Source organism: Choloepus didactylus, chromosome 19, assembly GCF_015220235.1.
Source record: "Choloepus didactylus isolate mChoDid1 chromosome 19, mChoDid1.pri, whole genome shotgun sequence".
In the NCBI taxonomy this organism is placed as follows: Eukaryota; Metazoa; Chordata; class Mammalia; order Pilosa; family Megalonychidae; genus Choloepus; species Choloepus didactylus.
This window is the reverse complement of record NC_051325.1, coordinates 60,304,861-60,320,851: the sequence shown is the minus strand read 5'-3', so window position 1 is coordinate 60,320,851 and position 15,991 is coordinate 60,304,861.

The window sequence follows — 15,991 nt, the reverse complement described above, 5'->3', positions numbered from 1 at the left end:
GCAGCGGAAGGGTGGGGAGTGGAAGGGGGCCTCAGGCGAGCACAGGTGGAGGAGTCGGGAGGATGACTGTGGAGAGGGAGGGACAGACGGAAGGGAACTGAGGCGTGAGGGGTGGGGTAGGAAACCAGTGCGGCTAAGGCTCAGCCTGAGAAAGGAAAGTCAAGGGAAAATTTTCCACTTTCTTTCCCTCAAGCCTCCCTCACCAGACAGACGTCGTCAGTGCTGAGAAGATTCGTTTTGTTTTATTTTTTTTTCTTTCATCCATGAAGTATCAAAATTTCAGATGCTTGGCATGAAGGAGAAGTCAGATTCCTCAATCCCCTTCGGATTTCCTGGATAAAAGCTCCTGGCCAGGTCTCTCCGTCACATCATTAATGAGAAGTTTGTCTTCTTTAGGGCAAAAGTGTCAACTTTGATTAACCTCCGACAAGACAGCATCATCAGTGAGACAGCCCTGATGTGGAATTAGGAAGAATCTTTCAGGGGTTCCGTGGAGGGAGAGGTTCAGAGCCCCCCACTTGGAGACTTTCCCTCCCCCAGGTTCTGCAAGTCAGTCATCACTTCTCTCTCTCCTGAAGGGAAAGCGGCTTTGTTTTGGATTTGGGTGTTTTTTGTTTTTTTTTTTTTTGGCGGAGGTGGAGATCATTTTGTTTTTATATGTGATATAAAATTCACCCACAAATCTGGAGGTGCTGAAGAGAACGCACCTTGTTAATTGTATTTTGAACTGTACCATTCACTCTGGAATGCAAACCAGTCCTGGGAGCACAGCTCGATGGTCGGTCTTCCCAACACAGTCGTGCCCAGCTACCCAGCCCTCAGATCAAGAAATGGGGCATGGCGGTCCCCCAAAACTCCCTGGGTCCCCAGGCACTGGCTGTCACTGCTTCGGATGCCCTTAGGCTTGCTGTTCATCTCTTCCAACCAGATGCAGAGCGAGCCGACCAGCCGAGGCGTGTACCCGTGGCAGGCTCAGCCCTTCCCAGCGCCATCCTTGCCAGGCCCAGGGTGGTCCCTGTGCCATCTGCCAATTTCATGGACAAGCAGCCTGAGGCTCAGCGTCGTCCCCTTGCCCGAGGCCGCAGGGCTGACCGGGGAGGGGCTGAGGCCCAGCTCCCGCCGGCAGAGTCCAGAGCTCACACCTTCCTCCCGGCGCCAGCCCCTCCTCCGATCGGGGTCAGCCACAAAGGGAGCATCACCGGTCCCACATCTGACGATGCCAAGCCCGCAGCCGCTCGACCCAGGGATTGCCCACTGGTGCCTCAACTCATAGTGGGTGCACAGTGAGCATTTTTGAATCAATGATGCCTTGAATGAATGAATGGATGGATGGATGCATGGATGGATGAATGAATCATCACCACATACATGCAAACTGGACAGAGGTCCTGGAAAATAAAACAGTGGGCTTTGCCACGGGCAAGTCACTGTTGATAAATTGCCTTGTTTCGATTGCACTCAAAGCAGGTCCTGAGACAGGGCATGGGTGCAAGTGGTGAATTCAGAGGTGATTCCAGGAAGCAGGAGTGAGGCGGGAAGGTGAGAACGGGGAAAGAAGATAACAGGGGCAGCTGTGAGCCCCCGGAGGCCGGGGGAAAGGGGGTCTGCCCCCACCGGCTCCCCTGCTCCTGGGCTGAGGGCTGCGGCCTCTCGGAGCTGAGCTGAGCAAGGCCCCAGGGCTCAGAACAAAGCCGTGGAGGGGGAAGCTGGGGGGCAGCTGAGAACTGAACCCCGCAGCTGCCTGCGAGCTGCGGCACAGGCTGGGGGGATCTCAGACAGACCAGAAGTTTCTGCTACAGACACCGAAGAGAGGGAAAAAAGGACAACGTTTTTTAATGCTTTCTCGATACCGGGCTCATGCGTGGTTTTAGCCATGTTAATTCATTTATTCCTCCCAGTGACCCTACTGGGAAGCACTGTCCTTATCTCCCCTTTGCAAGTGAGGAAACTGAGGTGCAGAGTGGTCACGACCTCACCAAGTTCACTCGCCTAGCAGGTGGTAGACGGGGTGGTCCCGGGCGGTCTGTATCCAGAGCCTTTGACCGTATTGGGCGAGGGTTAGGGTGAGGCGCGGGGGGCCCTGGGGGCTGCTGTGCAGGTCGGCACCGAGACGGGGCCTCTCCCCAACGCTGCCTCGTTGCCTCACCCCATGGCCAGCCCTGTTCTGACTTTGCCCAAAGTGCCCCCAGGAAGAGGCTTTCCCAACAGTCACTGCCCCAGGTCATCACGCTGCCCTCGGCCACCTGAGCTTAGGGGACTTGCCCGGCTGGTTCTAAGGCCCGCCTTGGGGCACATGTCTGCACACGCAGGGGGTTATTCGGGTAATTGAGGCAATTATGCTGGGAGCTTATGCAAGAAATAATTTGTCTCTTTGATCTGAGTTTTAAGCAACTGCCAATAAAATACGTTAGCACTGGATTTTCAAGTGTACGGTATTCAGGAAAAGTCTTCTGAAACATCAGTGTCGGGGACCAAAAGCCCTGGCTGGATCCGTGAGGGCTGAGCCATGAGCCTCTGTGGGCCCTGTTGGCTCATCTGTGAAAGGGGACGTTGACATCTGACCTGCTTAGCCCCTCCCCAAGAGGGAACCGAACCTGGAGCTGGAAGACGCTTTGGCTGGTCCCTGCTAAAATCACCCGGATGAAAGGACTTAAGCCGATGGGCAGCCACCCACTTTGAACTTGGCAGGAAATCCCACCTGCTCCCTCCTGGCCGGTGTCCAGTGACAGCCCACTGAAGGGGCCCGGGACGCACGCCACAGTGATGGCCTGCTGTCCACCAAGCCTCGGCTCCGCGTTTCACAGGCCAGCAGGAGGCTCTGGGCCAGGCCGGCCAGACTGACCAGTGTCGTCCAAGGCTCTCTAGGGCTTTCTGTCCCTCATTCCTCTGTAGGATGAGGAAACAGGCCAGTCCGTGGTGGCTCTCACCCTCCCTTTCCCTGGGGTGGAGGAGAAGGGAGAGGACCAAGAAGGAAGGTCACTGGGGATTATTGCAAAAATGTCATTCCTATTACCATAATCATTTAAATAATTTTAATAGCAATAATTATATTTAATGAATTATTGCAATGAATTAAGTGCTTTGTCTGGTTTGTGCCTGTTAATCCTCATGTCAACCCAGGTCACAAACGGGGAAACTGAGGCTCTGCGAGGGTGAAGGCGTAGATTGCCCAAGGCAGTGGGTCCAGCCTGGGAGGGGGCAAGCCTCTCAGGAAACGTGAGCTCCAGCTCTAAGCAGCCTGGTTGGGTCCTCAGGCCACCAGGGAGCTCACAGTCCCCTAGGTCCAAGGGTCAGAAGGAAGAGAATCATTGGGAGAATTAGCCATGGACAAAGGGAGTGGACCGCAGTGGGCTCATCCCCCAGGGCAGGCTGGGATGCCTGCACTTCCTGAAAGCTGCATCTGAGGTCCGAGACTGGGAGCCCCAGGGTGTGCCACTGGTCAATCCGCTCCCTGATTCGGCGGGGCCACTCCTGGACAGCCACACCAGTCAGAGCCACCTCCAGGGAACAGGGGCACTGCCCAGCAATGATGGAGACAGCACACTTACAAAGAGCTTCAAGGTCAAGTGCACCCACAGAGTCGGAGACCAGGAAAAACAGAGCAGGCCGGGCTGAACAGCCAGAGCAGGGAGGCACTTGGGGACTGTCCAGGCTGACACCCGGAAACGGCTGCTTACCATGTCTTCTCTCTCTGCAAAGGGATGAGGTGATGATTGTTAATCCCAGTGAGCGCCCGGTACCCACCGGCCTGGACTCGAAGCACACCAAGGCTGGGGAAGGGTACCACTGATGTCCACGTTCTGCAGGGGAGGATCTGAGGCCTTGCAGAAGTTAAGTCTCTCAGCCCAGGTCGCACAGCACTGAAGTGGTCCCTACCCTTACTCCCTGTTCTAGTGGTTCTCAAAGTGTGGTCTGGGGAACCCTGGGGGTTCCCCAAGATGCCTTTGAGGAGTCAGCAGGATCAAAATCATGCACAGGAGAACAATCCATTCAGAGAACAAGATTGACCTGTGGATTTCAATGTAACAGGGCACAAAAAAGAATAGTTCCTTGATATGATTTCAGATTCCTAATTGCTACTGTTAAGAAGCTATCTGTTGTCGAGTTTTGGTATAATATCAGAGAAGAATGTCCACAACTATCCGAGAAGACTATATATAAAAAATACTCCTTCCTTTTCCAACTACATTTTCACATGAAACTAAATTTTCTTCATATATTTCAACCAAAATGACTTGTCACAATAGGCTAACTGCAGAAGCAGAAATGAGAATCCAGCCACCTTCTATTAAGCAAGACATTAAAGAGACTTGCAAAAAATGCAAAATAATACCACTCTTCTCACTAATTATTGTGGGAAAATACAGCTGTTTTTCATAAAAATATTCTTTATGTTATCATGTAATGTATTTATCATAGCTATCGTTAAATGATTAATCAGTAATATTTTTTACTTTCCCAATTTAAATTTTAAATATGATAAATACCAAAAGAAATAACCAACATAATGAAAGCTTTCTGGGGCCCTCAATAGTTTTTAAGAATGTAAAGATGTCTTGAGACTAAAAAGTTGGAGACTGGCTGCCCGACACTTGCCTAACATGTTGAGGTTTAGGCACTGTTGCAGTTTGCTAAAGCTCCTGAAATGTGATATACCAGAACTGGATTGGCTTTTACAGTGGGGGTTTATTCATTCACAAGTTTACAGTTGTAAAGTCATGAAAATGTCCCAATTAAGGCATCGACAGGACGACACCTTCTCTGAAGAAGGGCCAATGGCATCTGGGACTCCTCTGTCACATGGGAAGGCACAGGGCGGAGTCTGTTGGTCCTTCTCTCCTGGGTTTAGCTTCTGGTTTTGGTGGCTTTCTCCAAAATGTTTCTGGGCTTCTCGCTTAGCTTCTCCTAGGGGCAAACTCTGGATTACTTAGCTTCTCTGAGCTTTCTCTCTCCATGAACTCTCTTAAAGGACTCCAGTAAAGGATTAAGAACCCACTTTGAAGTGGCAGGGTCGCATCTCCACGGAAACAACCTAATCAAAAGGTCCCACCAACAATAGGTATGCCCCCCCAAGAATGGATTAAAAGAACATGGCTCTTCTGGGCTACATAACCGCTCCAAAACAGCACAGGCACCTGTTGTGCAAATGTTTACTGAGCATCAGTTCTGTACCCAGGAGCACAGGGACGGACAGTGGAGATAAAACGACAAATAAGACACAGGTCCCACCACGTGGAAGTAAGAGGTGTGCTGAAAGGAGATGCACAGACGTGGATGGAGGAGGTGATGGAGGGGGCATGCTCAAGGGTAGCCCAGATTGGGCTCTTCAGAAGCAGATGCTGAGATGAAGTTTGGGATGCGAGACCTTTATTAGGATCAACCCCGTTGACAGAAGGGACGGATGAAGTCCCACCGTGCTGCAGGCCTGACACAGCCTTGGCCAGCCCGCTGGGGGCTCTGGGGTGAGAGAGCTGGTCAGGGCCCCGTGTTGGGACAAAATGGGCAGCCTTCACAGCCACCTCACTCAGTCACCATGTGCAGCTCCCAGGAAGGTGCGACGTTGAGCCAGGGGGCTCTCTGCAGCCGAGGCAGCCCCTGGAGGACTGGCAGCAGCCGAGCAGCAAGGCCCTCCCTGAAGGGGATCTGGCGGCCCATGGCTGTGTCCGCCACAGGAACCACGGGAATCCCATTTGGGATCAGGGTGGCCCACTTCCCTGGCTCGCTCAGACAGCATGTCTTTGCTATATCTGCCCACTCAACAGACATGAAGTGAAGGCCTACTGTGTGCCAGGCATAGTGCTGGGAGGGGTTTGGAGATGTAGCTGTCCGGGAATGGCATACGCCTTAACTTCCCCATGGGTAGCTTCCCCTGATCCCAGTGAGGCTCAGCGTGATTGTCCATCTGGGCAGCTGAGGGTGCCTGTGGTCTATAATCTGAGGTTCCCAGGCCACCCCCTTACTGGCTGGTCACTGCATTCAGGAGAGGCAGACTGAGTAAATGTCCCACAGAGCATTATGGCCCGGGGTCGATGTTCCGGTTTGTTAAAGCTGCCATTATGCAAAATACCAGATATGGATTGAATTTATAAAACAGATATTTTAGGTTACAAAGTTACAGTTCTAAGGCCGTAAAGTGTCCAAAGCAAGACGTCAACAAAAGCACTCCTTCCCTGAAGAATGACCGATGTTGTCTGGAACGCCTCTGTCAGCTGGGAAGGCACGTGGCTGGCCTCTGCTGATCCTTTGCTCCCAAGTTGTGTTTCAAAATGGCTTTCTCCAAAATGTCTCTGGGCTTCTGTCTTTGCTCCTCTCTCTCAGCTTTTTTCTCCCAGGACATTTCTCTCTAAGTGTTTCTCCTTAGCTTCTCTGGGACAAACTCTAGGCTTCATCTCTTAGCTTAACATCTTCAGATGACCTTCTGTCTGCATCTCCAAGCTTCTCCAAGCATCAGCAAGCATCTGGGTCTGTGTTGGCTCTTAGCTTCTCTCTTGAATACTCCAGTGAGCTAATCAAGGCCCACCCTAAAAGGGTGGGGCCATACCTCCTTGGAAATAACCCAAAGGTCTCCATGGAAACACTCAATCAAAATGTTCCACCCTACAAGATTAGGTTAAAAGATCTTGGCTCTTCTGGAGTTAATAGCAGCTTCAAACTGGCACAGTCGGGTTGAACAGGAACATTCCAGATTGCTTCCCTTGGATTTCCTGAATCTCTCCTCTGGGTGGAAACAGATCACCAAGAGTTGAGTTTCTCAGGTAAAATTAATCCAACATGCTAGAAGTCAAGATCATAGCTGCCTGTGGGGAAAACTGAATAGAAAGGGAACAAGGTGGGGCTGGTTATGTGGATGCATTCAGTTTGTGTTCATCAAAAGACACACTTGTGACTTATGCACTTCTCTGCATGTATGTCAAATATCAATTTAAAAATTTACTTACCAAGGAAACTAGGTAAGAAAAAGAAATAAAAGCCTCCAGTTTGGAAAAGAAGTAAAACTATCTCTAGTCACAGATTATATTATTTTGTGTATAGAAAGTCCTTAGGAAGTCACAAAAAATAAATTTAGAACTAATAAATGAGTTCAGCAAGGTAACAGGATATAAGATAAATACAGTGAATATTGAAAGGCTGCCCATGTTCATGGACGGGAAGATTTAATATTGCTTTTTTTTAACTTTATCAAAAAATTAAAAAAGAAATATTTCAAACAAAATAAAACAAAAGAATAAGAAAAACAAATATCCTAAAATAACTACATTGCTTCCAATGTGCTCCTACCATACCCCAAGAAAATTAATGAACCATAGGCACGCATGAGCATTCCCATGTCATTAAAATTACCCTCAATATCTTATCTGTTCTTACTAGATTATTGTTCCCCCTTACTAGTTGCTGTCTATCTCGTGAAGCATATGACAACATGGATTAACCTTGAAGACACAATGTTGAGTGAAATAAGTCAGATATAAGAGGAGAGATATTGTATGAGACCACTAATGTGAACTCTGTGAAAAACGTAAACCAAGGGTCTTATATTGTAGAATATAGGGGAACTGGAGATAGACTAGAAATTGATATTGCTTAAACAGCAACTGAGAGTCCAGAAATAAATTCTCACATGTGGGATCGAATGATTTTTGACAAGGGGCCAAGACAATTCAATGGAGGAAAGAATTGTCTTTTCAACAAATGGTGCTGGGGCCCCTGGATTCCCACGTGCAAAAGAACAAAGTTGAAACCTACGTCATACCACATACTAAAACTAACTCAAAAAAGGATCACGGACCTACATGTAAGGGCTAGAAACTATGCAATTCTTAGGAGAAAATCTAGGAGTAAATCTTCGTGATCTTGAGTTAGACCATGGTTTCTTAGATATGACACCAAAAGCACAAGTGACAAAAAAAAAAAGGATGAATTTCATTTCAACAAAGGTCACCGTAAAGAAGTGTAAAGAGAATCTATGAATATGAGAAAATATTTGCAAAACATATCTGATGAAGGACTTGAATGTAGCATATATAAAGAATTCTTACAACTTAACAATAAAAAGATAAATAATGTAATTTAAAATGGGCAAATGATTTAATAAGCATTTCTCCAAAGAAAGTATGGAAATGGTCAATAAGCACATTAAAATGTGGTCAACATCATTCAAATTAGGGAAATGCAAACCAAAACCACAATGAGATACCACTTCATACCCATTAGGACACCTGTATACATAAAGACAGAAACTAACAGGTGTTGGTGACGATATGGAGAAATCAGAAGCCTCATAAACTCTGCTTGGAATGTAAAATGATGTAGTCATTTTGAAAAACAGTTTGGCAGTTCCTCAAAAAATGTAGCTATTCAGTTACTGTATGACCCAACAACTACACTCCTAAGTATATACCCCAAAAAGAAAACATTATGTTCACACAAAAACTTGTACATGGATGTTCATAACAGATTTATTAATTATAGCCCAAAAGTACCTGATGAATGGATAATCAAAATATGCTATATTCATACAACAGAATATTATAAGGTGATAACAGGGAATGAAGAACTGATATATCCTACAATGTAGATGGACCTTGAAAATATTATGCTTAGTGAAAGCCAGTCACAAAAGGCCACATATTGCATGATTCCATTTATATTAAATATCCAGAACAGTCAAACCCATAGAGACAGAAAGTACATGCATGCCAGGGGATGGCGAGAGGGGGAATGGAGAGAGACTGCTAACAGGTGTGTGGTTTCTACCTGGGGTGATGGAAATGTTCTAAAATTAGATAGTGGTGATGGTTGCAAGACATAATGAATGCACTAAAAACCACTGAATTTTAGACGGATGAATTTATGGTATGTGAATTATATCTAAATAAAACTATTATTTTATTTTAAGGCGTACTTTTTTAAAAGTTGGGTTTCTGTTAAAGATCTGTTTTTGGGTGCCCATCCACCCCTTACCCACACTCGTGGGCGTCAGCATCTCATTGTTACTACAGGACCCAATTGCCTTCAGCACAGATGGTTGGGCCCTGGGCCAGCAGGTTTCCTTTTGCGAGCAGGTGGAATTAGGGCTGAGGGTGGTTAATCCAGCTCTGCTGATTGCATGAACAGGAGGGAGAAAAATCTGTGAGTTGTGGGGTAGCCACAGTCAACTCCATGCTTGTCAAGTTAGTGGAAGAGAACAATAGATGAAGAGAAAGATAGATGGATATAAATAGATAGGTAGATGAGAGAGAGGCAGGCAGACAGACATAGAGAGAGATGGATGGATGGACCAATGGATGGACCAATGGATGGATGGACTGACAGACAGATAGACTGATGAATGGAGGCATAGGCCAACCTGAAGAGAGAAGCTGGGGTGAGGTCCACAGGGCCTTGGGATAGAGAGAGCAGGGATTGCCTTGGCCCAGACTGGCTTCCACATCCTGACTCAGACATGGGCAAGGAACAGCTTAACTTCTAGCCCTAAGTTTCTGTGCAAGTTCTTGTTACCAGCTTTCCTTGCTTGAAGAGCTTAAGTGAATTCTTGTTACTTACCGTGTAAGCTGCTCTGACTATGTCAGATAACTTTGCAAATCACAAGTTAAACCTGCAGTGAAAGTCTCCATACTGGAGAGGTGTAGTCCACCCCAAGAAGAGGTAACCTTTATTCTTGGGAGGCTCTTTCTGCTTCAAGGCCTCTCACAAGTTATGGATCTTTCAGAAGCCTTCAATGAGGTCTTTCCCCAGAGTACCACACCCTCCTCTGAAATACCAGAACTTGGCCATGAACTATGCCTCAATTCTGAGCACATGTCCTTGGGTGCATTTTTTGAAGCGGCCGTCTCCTGGAGCAATGTGTTCAAGGGCAGGCATTGAGTGTTGTCACAAATTAGATCCCTTCCGAGTCTGAGCTCTGTGAAGTAAGGCTCCCAAGGTCCTTTCTCACTGCTGTATCCCCAGATCCTTGGGCAAGGTCTGGCATGTGGTAAGTGCTCAGTACATGTGTGTCCTAAGGGCGTGGTGGCTGGCCGCCTGGCACAAGTTCCACCCTCTGTTGATCAGTCTGTGTCCATATGAAATACTCTAATGGGCAAAAATAACAATAACAATAGCACCTCTTATGGGCCAGGCACTTGCTAAGAGTTATACAGCCATTATCTTGTAATCCAAATAAATTCTGGAACTCCACATGGTTTAGATTCCTCATGGAGTTGCATCAAAGAATCACATGTCCAGCAATCGTAAGTAATTGAAATGAAACTCCCTTCTTTACTGGCATCTCTCCTGGAACTTCACAAGGACCTATTTCATAGTCTACAGCAACACCTGCAAAATCCCCTCCCTCACCTCCCCAACTCATAGCTGCTCCAGAGTCTGCCATTCATTCATAGCCCAGAAGTCTCCAGCCCACTCAGCTTTCATCTCAGTTTCCTCCCCCCTCTCATGTATCATATAAATCCATTTATCTTCTCCCACTTCTTTTAGCTTCCTTCCTCTTTAGTTATTACCTAGATTCTCCACAACAGGTGTAGAAGGTGGGGAGGTAAAGAACCTGAAAGGGCAAAGGCCAAATCACTCTAGTGGGTGGGGTGGAAGGCTTGACACGCCCACATATTTATTAAAAGATCTTATCGTCAGCCCACAGTGAATGCCCTTAACTGTAGGAGGCAGATCCTGCTATCATCACCAGTTTAGAGATGAAGAAGTCAAGGCTCACAGAGGTTAAGCAACGTCTCCCAAATAACACAGGCGGCTAGAAACAGAATTCAAATCCAGCTCTCTCCGAGCCCAACGTTTGTACTCTTGGTCATGACTATTGATTCTCACAATGTCTGTTGATTCATGCAAAAAATATTTATTGGCTCTTTACCATGGATAAGAAATTCTTCTAGGTGCAGGCATCAAGATAGGCAAGGCCGAGAAGAGCAGCAAACCCCAAGCAGGATAAATATGAGTAAAAACAAAACTAGGTATATCATGGCCAATCTTCTTAAGAGCAAAGAGAAAGAGAAAACTGCAAAAGCAACCAGAGATAAAAGGCACAAGATATTCAGGAGAAAAACAGGAAGAAGAAAGGTTGACACCTTATTAGGAATACTGGAAGTCAAGATAGTAGAATACCATCTTTAAGGTGCTGTCAGGGCCCAAGAGGGCTTTTGTAGCCAAAGGACTAAAGAAAGCACTGGACACGTACGGAGACATAAGCTTTTATTTTGGGGGTTTACCGACAGGGTGGGAAGTCGGTCACTGAATGGATTCAGGAGCTTCTCTGAATGGCGGAGGGTTCAGAGCTCAATATGAAAATACTCGACGTTTTGGGGGATGCTGAACAAGCTGGTTATAAGGGCTCGACATTCCAATGGGTATGAGAGCATAAGGCAGGAGCAGGGGTCATGCAACAAAGGGAGAAATTGATTATACTCAGCAGGGAGAAGGGGAGGATTATAGATTATCTTGTAGATAACAGTATCTCAGGGAATTTCAGGGAGGCAGTAGTTCCAGGAGGCAAGCTATAGATAACATTCAGCACCAGAGGCCTGATGTTACAAGGAGAGGAGGTCAAACCTTAACTGTCCCTGGTCAAGCAAGGTGCTGTGTGCAATCTTCAAGGCACTTGGGGCAGGCCCTGGGCCTGCGGCTCCCACAAGTGCTGAAGGAAAGAGAGAACCATCTTCCTAAAATGCTAGGCCCCTTGAAAATATCCTTCAACACTCAAAATGAAATGGTGACCTTTTCTGATGCATAAAAGCTAAGAGAATTAATCACCAGCAGAACTGACCTACAAGAAATACTAAATTCTTCAGGGTGAATGGAAATGATCCAGGCTCTGCAGGAAGAACTCAAATTAAAAAAGACAGAAAGAGTAAATATGTGGATGAATATAAGAGAGTATCTTTTAAAATTTCTTTAAAAGACTAATGACTGTTTAAAGCAAGTAAGATAACATATTGTGGCATTTACAACATATATACAAGTAAAATGTATGACAACAATAATCCAACAAACTGAGTAAGGGCAAATAAATTTATACTGAAACTATATGCTATATAATGCCCTCCCCTTGACTGTGGATGGGACCTGTGAATATAATGATATTTCACTCCTCTGATTATGTTACATTATATGGCAAAAGTGACTGGATTTTGCAGGTGTAATTAAGCTCCCTAATCATTTTGGCTTTGATTTAATCAAAAGGGAAATTATCTGGGGTGGGCCTGACCTAATCGGGTGAATCATGTTAAAAAGGGCATCTCCTGTTGACCTTGAAGGAACAAACAGCCATGCTGTGAACTGTCTATGGAGAGGGGTCATCCCTTGGAGTGAAAGGTCTTGGTTATAGAACCGCAGGGAACCAAATTCTGCCAACAGTCACGTGAGCTTGGAAGCAGACGCTGAGGCTCGGATAAGCATGCCCCCAAGCTGACACCTGGATTATAGTCTTGTGGTCCTGAACAGAGGATCCATTCCAGTTTTGCCAGGACTAATGACCTATAGAAACTGTGAGATAATAAATAGGTGCTGCTTTAAGCTGCTAAATTTGTGGTAATTTGTTATTCAACAAAAGAAAACTAATTCATACTGGTATAAAGTTCCAATATTTTTAATGGTGGCATCATATTTATTTAAGGTGGCCCATGATAAGCTATGAATGCACACTGTAATCTCTAGAGCACCCATGAAAAAATAATACAAAGTGGTGTAAATTAAAAAGTCAATAGAGGAGGTAAAATGAAATGCTAAAAAATAATTAATTCAAAAGAAAGCAGAAAAGGAGGAACAAAGAAACAAAGAACATAAAGGATGAATAGAAAAGAAATAACATATTATATTTAATATATATGGCATTAAATGTAAATGGACTAAACACTTCATGTAAAAGGCACAGATTTTCAGACAGGATAAGGACAAACTACATGATGTTTACAAGAGTACACTTCATTATTTTAACATAGTAACACACAGAAGTTTAAAGTAAAATGATGGGAGAAATATATTATTCAAACACTAATCATAAAAAAGTTGAACTGTATTAATATCAGACAAAACAGACAAAATAATGCTAAATGTGAATATATCTAATAACAGACTTAAGAGTTATTTGAAGCAAAAACTGATGGACTAAAATGAGAAATAGACAAATCCACAAACAGAGTTGGTCATTTAAACACACCCTTCTCAGTTATTGATTTTTTTAAAAAAGTAGAGATTAATAGAAAAACTAGTAGGACTGTAGAAGATTTGAACAACCCCATTAATCAACTTGGCCAAATGACATTTCTAGAACATTCTACTCAACAACCACAGAATATGCATTCTTTTCAAGTGCATATGAAACATTCACCAACCTATGTAACAGGCTGAGCCAAAAATACGCCTCATTGCATTTCAAAGGATTGAAATTATATAAAATATGTTTTTGACCATAATTGAATGTAATAGAAATTAATAACAAAAATATCACTATTCCCAAATATTTTGTACATTAAGAACACAATTCTCAATAACTCATGGATCAAAGAAGAAATCACAAAGAATATTGAAAAAATATTTTGAAATAAACATATTTAAAATCCAACATGTTAAAATTTGAGGAACATAGCTGAAGCAGTGCTTAGAGGGAGAGTTAGAGATTTAAAAGCATACCTTTAAAAACAATAAATATATAAAAATCAATGATCTAAACAACTATCTCAAGGACCTGGGAAAAAAGAGCAAATTAATTCCAAAGAAAGTAGAAGAAAGGAACTGATAAAGGTAAGAGCAGAAATCAATAAAATAGAAAATAGAATAAACAAGAAAGAAAGCAACAGAGTGGAAAATTGATTCTTTGAAAAGATTGATAGAACTGATCTAGGAAAATCTATCAAGAAAACCACCAGCTTGACTCCAACTAGCCTGGATGTGAATCACACCTGGGACTCTTACCAGCTATGGACCTTGGGCAAGTTACTCAAGCCTCAATTTTCTGGTGTGACTATCAGGGACAGTACAAGTTGCTATGTGCAGGAGACTCTGAGGGTCTCGGTGGAGGCCGTGCTCTGATAAGCATTCAAGCAATTGTGGTGTTGATGTAAAGATGCTAAAAAGTTCAATATAAAGCTTTCCTTCTGAGCACTGATCTCAGTTTGTCATTATACACTTATTAGTGCTAAGCAGATTAACATCTCTTCCCCATGGGACTATAAACAAGGCAGGGAACTAACTGTATTAATGAGGGGTGAACTTAAGGCTCTGTATTTGAAGGCTACCAAAAGACACTCTCAACCTGTTTTTCCCTTTCCCAGCCTCCCTTGCAGCTAGGTTCAGCTACGTGGCCCTGTTTGCCGGGTGGGGCTTCCAGGAAAGATGTGGCTGGTTCAGGCCTTCTGTTATATACATACATACATACATATATATATATATATATATTAGAGAAGCCATAGGTTTACAGAAAAATCATGCAGAAAATATAGAGTTTTCATATACCCCCTTCCTCTATTGTTAACACTTTGCGTTAGTGTGGTAACTTTGTTACAACCGATAAAAGAATATTATTACAGGCACACCTCACAGATATTCCAAGTTTGGTTCCAGACCAACACAGTAAAGTGAGTATCATAATAAAGCAAGTCACAGGAAATTTTTATTTCCCAGTGCATATAAAAGTTGTGTTTATACTATACTATCTATTAAGTGTGTAATAGCATTATGTCTAAAAAACAATGTACCTACCTTAATTAAACTGTGACCCAGAGATATGAAGTGAGCACATGGTATTGGAAACATGACACCAATAGGCGTGCTGATGTAGGTTTGCCACAAACCACCAATTTGTAAAAGAAAAAAACCACAGTATCTGCAAAGTGCACTAAAATGAGGTATGCCTGTATAATTGTCTTATTACCTGTAGCTCACAGTTTATTTTAGAGCTCACTATTTGTGTTGTACAGTCCTATAGGTTTTCTTTTTAATTTTTTATTCTAGTAATATACCTGCAACTTAAAATTTTCCCCTTTTAACCACATTCAAATATATAATTCAGGGGTGTTAATTACATTTACAATGTGGTGCTACCATCACCACCACCCATTACAAAACTTCAATCACCCTAAGCAGAAATTCTGTACAATTAAGCATTAACTCCCTGTTCCCCACCTCTACCCTGGCCCCTGATAACCGTACTCTAGTTTCCTTCTATTGCTTTCATCCTTCCTGCCTTAAACGCAGATGTAATGGCTGGAGCAACAGTGGTCATCTTGTGATGGTAAGGGGAAAATTAATAGAACCACAGATGTGGCTGGCTCAGTTCAGCTGCTTACCTTCAGACTTCTTTCCACATGGGAAAAATACTCCCCATGGTCTGGGTCACTTTAGATGGGGAATTCTTTTACTCACAGGGAAAAGCCTTCCTAACTGACATGGCACCATTCCACTTCTGGAAACTCTGCGCAGTGTGTAATGGAAAACGTGCAAGGATGTTCACATGCAATCGTTTGTAATGGCACATGTCCCCCAAAGGGGCTGGTTAAATAAATTATGGTACATGATATCATGGAAGGCTCTGCATCTGTTAACAAGTTTAAGAAACTATTACTAAAAAAATACACAGAACATTAAGTTTGAAAAGATCACAGATAAAATGTATTTTTAAAAATAAAACAAAAAATTACACGTCTGCATACTCAGACACTCACAGTGACCTCATAGCGACTGCCACGCCACCCAGGGCTCTGTGCAATCCTAGAGAGGGAGGGGGCCCCAGCCCCCCACCCAGGGCTTGGGTACCACAGGAGTGTAGAGGGGGCAACCATTTTGCAAACCTGTTTGGCATCGTCTACTAAAGCCGAGCACATGCCAACCCACTGACTCAGCCGTCTGCTCTTGGGTATGATATGCCCTGTGGAAATGTGCCCACGTGTCCCCGAAACACCAGGATGCTCTCAGCGATGCTGCAGTGATAGCCCGAACCTGGAAACTCCCCACGTGTCCCTCAGCAGTAGATGGACAATACATTGATGCCTTC